The sequence below is a fragment of the Ictalurus punctatus genome, chromosome 2 (genome assembly GCF_001660625.3).
Source record: "Ictalurus punctatus breed USDA103 chromosome 2, Coco_2.0, whole genome shotgun sequence".
In the NCBI taxonomy this organism is placed as follows: Eukaryota; Metazoa; Chordata; class Actinopteri; order Siluriformes; family Ictaluridae; genus Ictalurus; species Ictalurus punctatus.
Window position 1 is genome coordinate 40,203,056 of NC_030417.2, and position 11,314 is coordinate 40,214,369.

An 11,314-nucleotide genomic window follows, 5' to 3' on the forward strand; every position below is an offset into this window, starting at 1 on the left:
AACAAGGTTACATCAATCAGGAACCAGTTCTCAACTCCAGACATGCATAGACCGGCTCCTCCTCCATGTAACTCCCAACTGACTTCCTTCTCTCCTCTCTCAGAGACTGATGTCTCTAAACTCCTCCTCTCTAGCAGTCCCACAACCTGTCCTCTGGACCCTATCCCTTCTCACCTTCTTCAGTCAATCTCAAGAGCAACCACTCCACGGCGACTGCTCTGCTTTCTGTCACTGAAGCCTTACGACTAGCAAGAGCAATCTCTAGATCTGTCCTCATCCTACTCGACCTCTCTGCTTTCGACACTGTGAACCATCAGATCCTCCTGTCTCCAGCCTGGGCGTCACTGGAAAGGTTCTGCGCTGGGTGGAATCCTATCTCTCTGACAGATCCTTCAAAGTATCCTGGAGGGGAGGTATTTCTGAAACTCAGAAACTCTCAACTGGCATTCCACAGAGGTCAGTTCTGGGTCTACCCCTCTTTTCTATCTACACTACATCTCTTGGGCAGGTGAGTGAGTCTCATGGCTTCTCATATCATTGCTATGCTGATGACACCCAGCTCTATTTGTCCTTCCAGCCTGACGATCCATCCGTCTCTGCACGCATCTCTGCTTGCCTGTCGGACATCTCGGTCTGGATGAGGGAACACCACCTTAAGCTCAACCTTGCAAAATCTGAGCTTCTCATCATCCCAGCCTGTCCCTCAATTAACCACAACCTCACTGTACAGCTCAGCTCAACCACACTCAAGCCAACCAGGATTTTACAGACCACGTCTCAACAACTCCATGGTCCTGTAGGTTCATCCTGTACAACATCAAGAAAATCAGACCCTACCTCACTGAACAGGCTACACAGATACTAGTCCAGGCTCTTGTTATCTCAAAACTGGACTACTGCAATTCACTACTCTCGGGCCTCCCAGCCAGCTCCATCAAACCCTTCAGATGATTCAGAATGCTGTAGCACACCTTGTCTTCAACCAACCCCAAAAAAACAAAACAAAAAAAACAGACAGACATATCCACACGGATAGGAAAGCGGTAGATTGGTCCATCAACATTCGAAAACCCATAGTTTTCATGGGGGACTCCAATCTCAGTCGGATCCCTGTAATCAAAAACCCAAACACACAAGTCGACAGCTTTCCGGGGGCCAATTTTCTCCACGTGGCCAAAATCCTGCAAAAACAAAAACCACATCCATTGGTACACAAGGTAATCCTGTCCGGGGGTTTAAATAACAGGGGTCAACATCCAAATAAAACGGCCATAAAACAACTGCAGTGCCTTTGGAGAACGGCCCAATCGATATTCCCAAATGCCACAATTCACACACCGATTATTCAATTCTCAGAATCCTTACCTCCACAGGAGCAGCAGAATCTGGAGGTGTTGAATAAATACATTGTGTCACACGGTAGTCCATTGTGGGAATTGAATAAATTGGTTTTTTTCAGGGTCGAGAAAGATCATATCCACTGGACCGCGGAGACGGCACAATGCATGTTTGATGGTTGGTGTGATCAGTTAAACTATTGAAGACGGAGATGTGCAACAACCAATCGCACTCCAGTATCTTCAATCTGTCAAAAACTTTTCATTTATCACAGGGAGAGAGGCTGCTGCTGGAGAAGGGGCTGACCTTCATCCCGACGCCAGGGGGGTCGGGCCTTGGGGATCTTAAGAGGGATGTCCATCTGCACAATAGAAAGTTAAAAATCTTGAATTCCTTTGACTTCCAGACACAAACCAATACCACCCCATTTGTAGAAACATCCAAATGGGAACCTCCAATTGCAGCATGTAACATACATATTCAACGACTGATTAAACACAATCACGGGTGGCTGTGGCTCAGTTGGTAGAGCGGGTTGTCCACTAATTGTAGGCTTGGCGGTTCGATTCCCGGCCCGGGTGACTCCACATGTCGAAGTGTCCTTGGGCAAGACACTGTACCCCAAGTTGCTCCTGATGGTAAGCTCGTGCCTTGCAGGGCAGCTCCTGCTACCACTGGTGTGTGTGTGAATGGGTGACTGAGACACAGTGTAAAACGCTTTAGATAAAAGCGCTATATAAATGCGCCATTTACCATTTATTTATCCCCAGGGGCCGCCCGATAGTGTCGGACTGCGGAAGTGAGTCCTACCGCACGGCCCAGTACATCGATAGCTTCTTAAATCCGCTATCACATACACATCGCAGCTACATAAAAGACACGTATGACTTCATTGCTAAAATACAAAATATCAGTATCTCAAACGATTCATTTCTTTTCACAATTGACATAAACAGCTTATATACAAATATATCAACGGATCTAGGACTAAAAGCGGTTCAAAACGCTTTCAGAAATCACCCGGATCCGCACAGACCTGACAAACACATATTACAACTCTTAGAAATAGGTTTGAGGCGGAATGACTTTGAATTTGATTCACGGTTCTACCTACAGGTTCAAGGTACATCAATGGGCAAAAAATTTGCACCTGCCTATGCAAACATATATATGGCGGAATGGGAAACATCCCTTCTGGACAGGTGCAAATTTAAGCCCCTAGTTTATTACAGATACCTGGATGACATCTTTGGGGTTTGGCAACACGGAATGGAGGAGTTTGATCGATTCATCCTACTCGCAAACACACATCATCCGAACATCACAACAAAACATAACGTTAATAGAGAATCCATCCAGTTTTTAGACACCATGGTTTTCTTGGGTGATCCTGTGGAGCAGTCCAGGGCACTCAAGACCAAAGTATACTTCAAAAATACAGATACACATAGTCTTCTACACAAATCGAGTTTTCATCCGAAGCACACGTTCAAAGGGATAGTCAAGTCCCAACTGATACGGTTCTATCGCATTTGTACGGATGAGAACGATTTCCACGACACCGCTCGAATTCTGTTCAAAGCCCTGAGACATAGGGGCTACAGTCGTAGATTTTTAAGACATATCAAAGCCACAACACTGAGGGAAATAAAGACTCCACCTCCAGACACCCTGCTGCCGGGCCCCCAACAGGTCATCCCATTGATAACTACCTATAATCAACAAACATTAGCCCTAAATAAAAAAAAGTCAAATACAATTTTGAATGCGCTCAACACCAACTACCGGTCTTGCAAAAATTCAAAGTCATTTCAGCGTATAGAAAGAACAAAAACCTTAAGGACATTTTGGTCCGCTCCAGATTTAGCTCAAAAACCCTCCGGCAGCGGTCTCCGTGGCAAATGTATTATAGGAAAATAAAATACGCTTCAGGCACACCCATAACACAAAATCTTAACTTGAACAAAAACAATATAGTGTACTGTATAATGTGCATATTGCCGGAAACGCTATATTGGGGAAACTAAAAACGCACTAGTAGTAAGGTTAAAACAACACTTACACAACATCAAGAAGAACATCAAAAATACAAAACTGATTAACCATTTTAAAGAACACGGTGTCAATCAATTAACAATTTCAGGGTTGGAATCTAATATGGCATGGACTGATAAACAAAGAAAGAGAAGTGAGTTCAAATGGATACACAGATTACAAACATGGACTCCCGGCGGACTCAATGAGAGGGGTAGAAATTTATGGTAGGACATCGGTTTAAACCATAACATGAGATTAAGTTCCGTGTATATGTAAAACTGGGAAATGGGTTAAGAGTATAAATAATGAATTCAGGTACTGAAGGGAATTCTAAAATAACATTATCCAACAATAAAAAGAATACAGGTTTGAAGATTGGAGGGTGGAACAGGGGATCAACCCTTTTGATTTTGATGGTTTGATTTTTATCGTGTATTAGAGGATTGAATGAACTGAAATGCATTTTTAAGCACTTACCTTTCTTTTTGCAGAAAGGATTGAAGCACTTACAGATTGCACTCAACCACACAGAATGGGATTGGCACTTATTTTTTTTAAGCACTTACCTTAGATCCCCAGTCGACCATCCAGTACCGAACCTGTAGAGAAGAGAAAAACAAAGCACTTAGAAAACCATTTCACTCACAACTCAATCCCTTATCCCCAATTTCCCATCCCAACCCCCTAACGCTACCCTGACCCTAAACCTAACCTTCGAACCTGACTGCTGACCCTGACCCCAACCCTAACCCTAACCTTTGAACCATGCCTGACCCCAACCCTAAGCCTAACAATCTGCCCATTTTTAAACTTCATTCCTGAGCCTAAGCCTCACCCTAACCCTGAATAGTCCGATTTTTTAATCAGAAAAGTATAGGGTTAGGGTTAGGGGGTTAGGGGGTTAGGGGTTAGAGTTAAGGGTTAGGGTTGGGGTTAGGGTTAGGGGTTAGGGTTAAGGTTAGGGTTAGGGGTCAGGGTAGGCGCTAACCTGTATGAACTGGCCATCTTATGTCGCTCACTCCACTGGGTTTCACCCCCATGTCAGCCGGTCCATTCCCACCACTCTTTTTCTCTTTTGTTTTTTTCTCCAGGAACTATACTGGCACGGGTTGGCCTACGGAACAGTGACCCGGAAAGAGTTCCCTCGGACTCAGTGAGTATATTTTGGGGTCATGTCGTGTGAGCATGCCGTGTGCCTTTTTTCTTGTGCCTCCCGGTGGGATTGAGTCTTTGTTGAGCCTGTCAGGCTGTAGTGGAGTGACCCGGATTCCCCTTCGTGCGTCGGAACTGTCCCGTTCGCGGTCCCTGATGGGGATAGGATGTTTTTCCTGTCTGGTACAGGAGTTTGCGCGGACGCTGGGAGCGTGTCGTACTCGCGGGGAGGCCGGGAAGTTAAAAGAAATGTCCGAAAGGCTGCCCGCGTCCTCGTAGCCGACGGAGGACACATCGCTCTGCAGGTCAGTCATCGTGGACCTCGTTTGTTTTCTCTGCGGGGTGGATGTTTCAGACTCCTGTTCGGCCTCTGAGCTTTCGAACAGAGTCTCGAGGTTCAGCGGAGCTACCGTCATCTCCGCGTACTGTTTGGCCTCGTCGACCATCTGGCGCTTGAGTTTTGTACCGAAGGTACGTTCGGCCCACTGGGTGGCTTTGTCGAAGGAACGGTCAAACCCTTCGCATCCGATGCGTTCGAGCTTGTTCCCCTCTTCGGACAACGCTTTCGTGTAGTGGCTTGATAACCTCTGATAGGTATTTTACAATTTTGCTGATCGCAGGAGGCTGCCCTTGGAATATATTTTTCATGTGATGTTTCAATTTTCTGATCTTGAACGACGTGCGGACCGAGTCGATATGAGGGTCCGTAGACTGTTTTGGCTTTCGGTTCTGCCAGTGATGTGATTTTTTGTTTTTGGGGTGCGAGCGCACCATATACTGAGGCACCGAGGTACAAGGCCTTGAACGGGCCCGGGATTCAAAAGATTGCGGCCTGTCAGGCCGACGATCAAAGTCATGATAGTGAGTAGGGGCTGTGCTCCTACGGCCTCCGTATTTGACCATCTCCGCGTAGGAGAGCACTCTTTCCCTTTGTGCACGGTGCTCCATGTCGCGATGGGAACGGGGCGTAGGCCGAGCCATGCTCTGGACGGCACGTTTGCGTCCGCGTGTGACCATAGTCCAACCGTCTCTCTCTGGCCAAACCATGGTTTAAGTTCAATTCAATTCAATTCAATTTTATTTGTATAGCGCTTTTTACAATAGACATTGTCTCAAAGCAGCTTTACAGAAATATCAACATGGTATACAGATATTAAAGGTGCGAATTTATCCCAACTGAGCAAGCCACTGAGTGGCGACGGTCGCAAGGAAAAACTCCTTAAGATGTTTTAAGAGGAAGAAACCTTGAGAGGAACCCGACTCAGAAGGGAACCCATCCTCATCTGGGTAACAACAGATATTGTGAAAAAGTTCATTATGGATTTATATGAAGTCTGTATGGCGTTAAGAGCAGCCGTAGTCCCAGCAGTCTGGAATTAAAGAAGATTTGAGCTCCATCCAGAGGCAGAAAGGATCTGGATCTCTAGTATCTCCATAAATTCGTGTGGTGCTCGGCGAAAGGAGAGAGGGAGAAAAAAGATAATTGTGACTGCGAAGTAGTAGAACAGAATCTAGTCAGGGTAGGCTTGAGTAAACAAATATGTTTTAAGCTTAGACTTAAACACTGAGACTGTGTCTGAGTCCCGAACACTAATAGGAAGACTGTTCCATAACTGTGGGGCTCTATAAGAGAAAGCTCTTCCCCCTGCTGTAGCCTTCACTATTCGAGGTACCGTCAGATAGCCTGCATCTTTTGATCTAAGTAGGCGTGGCGGATCATATAAAACCAAAAGGTTGCTTAGATATTGGGCGCGAGACCATTTAGTGCTTTATAGGTTAATAAAAGTATTTTATAATTAATGCGAGATTTTACTGGGAGCCAATGCAGTATTGATAATATCGATGTGATATGGTCGTATCTTCTAGTTCTAGTTAGGACTCTAGCAGCTGCATTCTGGACTAATTGGAGCTTATTTATATTCCTACTGGAATATCCAGACAGTATGGCATTACAGTAATCTAATCTAGAGGTGACGAATGCATGAACTAGTATTTCCGCATCATGTAGTGACAATATGTTTATTATTTTAGAAATATTTCTGAGATGAAAGAAGGCTATCCTAGTAATATTATCTACATGAGCATCAAATGATAGGCTGGAGTCAATAATCACTCCAAGGTCTTTAACTGCTGCACATGATGAAACAGAAAGACCATCCAGAGTAACCATGTGATCAGAAAGAATACTTCTAGCTACACGTGGGCCTAATAAAAGTATTTCTGTTTTATCAGAATTAAGTAGAAGGAAGTTAATTAACATCCAATGTCTAATGTCCTTTACACAATCCTCAACTTTACTAAGCTTCTGTCTGTCCTCTGGCTTCACTGAAACATACAACTGTGTATCATCAGCATAACAGTGGAAGCTAATTCCATGTTTACGAATAATTTGACCTCGGGGTAGCATATATAAAGTAAAGAGCAGTGGGCCTAAAACAGAACCCTGTGGAACTCCAAAAGTAACCTCAGTACGCATGGAGAATTCACCATTTACATCTACGAACTGATAACGATCGGTCAGATAAGACCTGAGCCAGGAGAGGACTGTTCCCTTAATACCAACAACATTTTCTAATCTATCAAGTAGAATAGTGTGATCTATAGTATCAAAAGCTGCACTAAGGTCGAGTAACACAAGCAGCGAGACACAACCCTGATCGTAAGTCAGTAGAAGGTCGTTTACTACTTTAACTAACGCTGTCTCTGTGCTATGATGAGGTCTAAATCCTGACTGATACATTTCATGAATGTTATTCCTATCTAAGTACGAGCATAACTGCTTTGCTACAACCTTTTCTAAAATCTTAGAGATGAAGGGGAGATTTGATATTGGTCTATAGTTGGGCAATTGAGACGGGTCAAGATCAGGTTTTTTAATCAAGGGTTTAATAACTGCTAATTTAAGTGATTTAGGTACATAGCCAGTGCTTAGGGAAGAATTGATTATATTTAGAAGTGGTTCAATTACTCCTGGACCAATCTGTTTAAACAAACATGTAGGTACGGGATCTAGTATGCAAGTTGATGAATTGGCTGAAGAGATTAATGTAGCTAGTTCGGTCTCTCTAAGCGGAGCAAAACACTCTAAACATTGATCTGATATTGCTACATTGTCATGTAATGGGTTTGTTACGGTACTGTCCAGTTTTAATTTAATGGCCTGTATTTCACGTCTAATATTTTCAACCTTATCATTGAAAGATTTCATGAAATCTTCACTGATATGTAATGATTTAGTGTTTCTCTCTGTAGTGGTTTTATTCCTAGTTAATTTTGCTACTGTGTTGAAAAGGAATCTAGAATTGTTTTTGTTGTCTCCTATTAAGGTGGAGAAATAGATTTTTCTAGCATCGCCAAGAGATTTCCTATATTTCAGTAGGCTCTCCTTCCATGCTGTTTGAAATATCACCAGTTTGGTTTGACGCCATTTACGTTCTAATTGTCGAGTTGTCTGTTTTAAGGTTCGCGTTTGATCGTTATACCAGGGTGCTAATTTTTTTTCTCTAATTATTTTCCTTTTGAGTGGAGCCATTCTATCTAGCATGTAGCGGAGTGTTGACTCCAAGCTTTCAGTCGCCTGATCGAGTTCTGTGTGATCTGACGGTGATCCAAATCTAATTGATGTTTCTGTGAGGTTATTTATGAAGCTCGGTGCAGTAGCTGATGTGTAGGTACGTTTTACACGGTAGCGAGACGAGGTGGAAATATTATGATCAATACGTATTATGAACGAGATAAGATAATGGTCTGAGACAACTTCAGACTGCGGAAAAATGATAATATTTTCTATACTTAGTCCGTATGTTAGTATGAGGTCAAGAGTGTGACCACCATTATGAGTAGGCCCGATTACATTCTGATTAATCCCTACTGAATCTAAGATGGACACAACCGCTATTCTTAGAGGGTCTTCCAGGTTATCAAAATGAATATTAAAGTCTCCGACGATTAATGCTTTATCTACAGACACAACCAGGTTTGAGACAAAGTCTGCAAATTCACTAAGAAATTCAGTATATGGCCCTGGGGGTCTGTAAATAATAATTAGAGGAATTGACTTATTTTTTGTGGCTACATAACTTATACTGGTATAAAGAATTTCAAAAGAATTAAATTTATGCTTAGGTTTTTGTGTGACGACTAGATTTTTACTATGGATGAGTCCAACACCTCCTCCTCTACCAGTTGAACGAGGCTGATGTACATAACTGTATCCAGGAGGACTGGCTTCATTTAATGCTATGTACTCGTTTGGTTTAATCCAAGTTTCTGTTAAACACATTAAATTACATTCCTGATCAGTAATGATGTCATTAACAATAAGAGCCTTAGACGCAAGAGATCTAATGTTTAATAGTCCTAGCCTCAGATCAAAAGTGCTAGTTGTGCATTCAGTATGATTTAATTTTATGTTAATTAGGTTACGAAGATAGACTTTCCGAGATTTTCTATATATTTGTATAGCTCGGGGAACAGACACAGTCTCTATAGTATGCATTACCTTTGCTGGATTTTTAGTTGAACATTGATTATACTGAATGTTGTTATTATTGGAAGATGTACTTACGGTAGGCAGTCACTTGGAGTGTAGCGCCTTGGAAATGTTGTCTGAAAGCAGTTCCGCTCCAAGGCTGCTGGGGTGCAGGCCATCAGGACGAAACAACCTAGGACGCTCCCAGAACAGATTCCAGTTATTGACAAACACCAGATTCTGCTCATTACACCAAGAGACTAACCAATCATTTAATGCTAGAAGTCTACTGAACTTTTCTGCTCCACGTCTGTATGTGGGAAGAGGTCCAGAGACGATAATCTTCGCGGTGGGTGATCTGCCTCGTACCGTCTCGATTAGGCTGGAGAAGTCCCTCTTCAGAACCTCCGTCTGCCGCAGCCTGGTGTCGTTCATCCCCGCGTGCAGCAAAACCGCTCCAATGCGCTCGTCCTTCTTCAGGATCCCGGATACCTGCGCAGCGACATCAAGGACACAAGCACCAGAAAAACAGTGTGTGCGCACCTTACCTTTAGATGAGGCTACACGGACGTTCCGCACAATGGAGTCCCCGACGATCACAGCGTTGGGTCTGGTCTGGCGGAAAGGGGCGAAGCGGTTCCTGGTTGGAATCTCGAACACCGGAGGTGGAGAGGGTCCAACCCGCGCCTTTCGCCGCTGGTTCACCCAAGGCCCGAGGTGTGTTGGTGCCGGCGTGACGGAGACCACGGCTGGGAAAGTCCTAGGTGCACGGTCCCTGCACAGAGAAACACACGGCGTAGAGGGGCTGGGAGTGGAAATACCACGCTGTGTGCTTACCTTGGATATGTGGGCAGAGGCACAAGATGTTTCCAGCGCAGTTTGTCGCTCCAGCAGCTGGGCCTGCTTGTCGAGTAGGCCGCGGATCTGCTTCTCCACATCCTCCAGTTCCAGCCGCACCATGTGAAGCTCAAGCGAGTCCTCATCTGCACTCAAAACCTGAGAGACAGCAGACATATATTTTTTTTGTTGTTGTTTTTTTAAAACAGAACAGCGGTAAGTGAGAAATGTGAAACGTAAACAAGGCTAGCGGTAGGTGATGCTAGCGGGCTACGGGCTACAAGCTAGTCGCGGATGTTTATAAAATACAGATCAAATTTGCGACAGCGCAACGTTACGATTGTTTTATCTAAAGTGGTGTCAGTTATATTTGTATAACGTAAGGTAAATAATTTTAAAGTATAGAGATTAGAAGAAATTTATGTAAATTAATGTAATAGCGTTAACTCGAAGGGTGCTGCTTCCTCAGTGACACTTCAGGTTGCCAGATACTCCAGTCAACTGTCAACTGTCCTGTGTCTAATTAAGTGTCTTATTCTTTTTAATATATATGTGTACGTGTGTTCGTAGACTTGTTGTGGATCTAAATTGATCAAATTGGACCTTTTTTCTATGTTTTAGGTGTGAGAGGACTCTTGGGCAGATTGGAACCAGGTAAGTAGGCTTATTTATTATTTTTTAAATGTTTTTTTGTGTTCTCAGGTAAGTAGAATCTTAATTAGTATCATGTACTTTTTTATTTTCAGGAAAATTGGGCTCGATTTGTGTTAGGTGCTTTTTAAGTAATTGTGCAATTATGTATTATATACTGTATTATCAACTGTATTTTGAGGAATTTTTATTTCAGGTCAATAGGGATTCATTTGTATTATGTGCTTTTTAATTTTCAGGGAAGTAGGGCTTAATTTGTATTAGATATCTGTTATTCTCCCGGTTAATAGGGCTGAATTTGTATTATATGCTTTGTTATCAATTGTATTTAGAGGAATTTTTATTCTGAATCAGTGGAATCACTTTCCTTGAATTCTGGAGTGAGGATAAATTAACAAGCCGTTGCAACGTTTCGGTTCTCCTGGAACCTTCTTCAGGCAGGCTTGTTATGATTTGAAATTAGTTAACCGAATAGATTGAGGATCCCAAAAAAATATGAGTATTGTTTAAAGGCTTTCTCTCAAAGAGCTGGAAGCAGATTTACTAAAATAGATTAAGCATCAAAGATTTACTAAAATAGATTAAGCATCAAAAGAGTAGGATTAGTGTTTAAAGGCTTTCTCTCAAAGAGCTGGAAGCAGTGAGTGAGCTTTTGCCTCCTCAACTGTCCCTTTTTATAGTATAGGGGGTGGGACTCTGTTTGAATGGGCCAATAGGAGGCTCTCTGTTTGAATGGGCCAATAGGAGGCTCTCCCATGTTTTTGTGGTTGTTTTAATCATCTGTAGTGGGGCTTTTTGCATTGTTTTATTTTGATTTTAAACTAATGG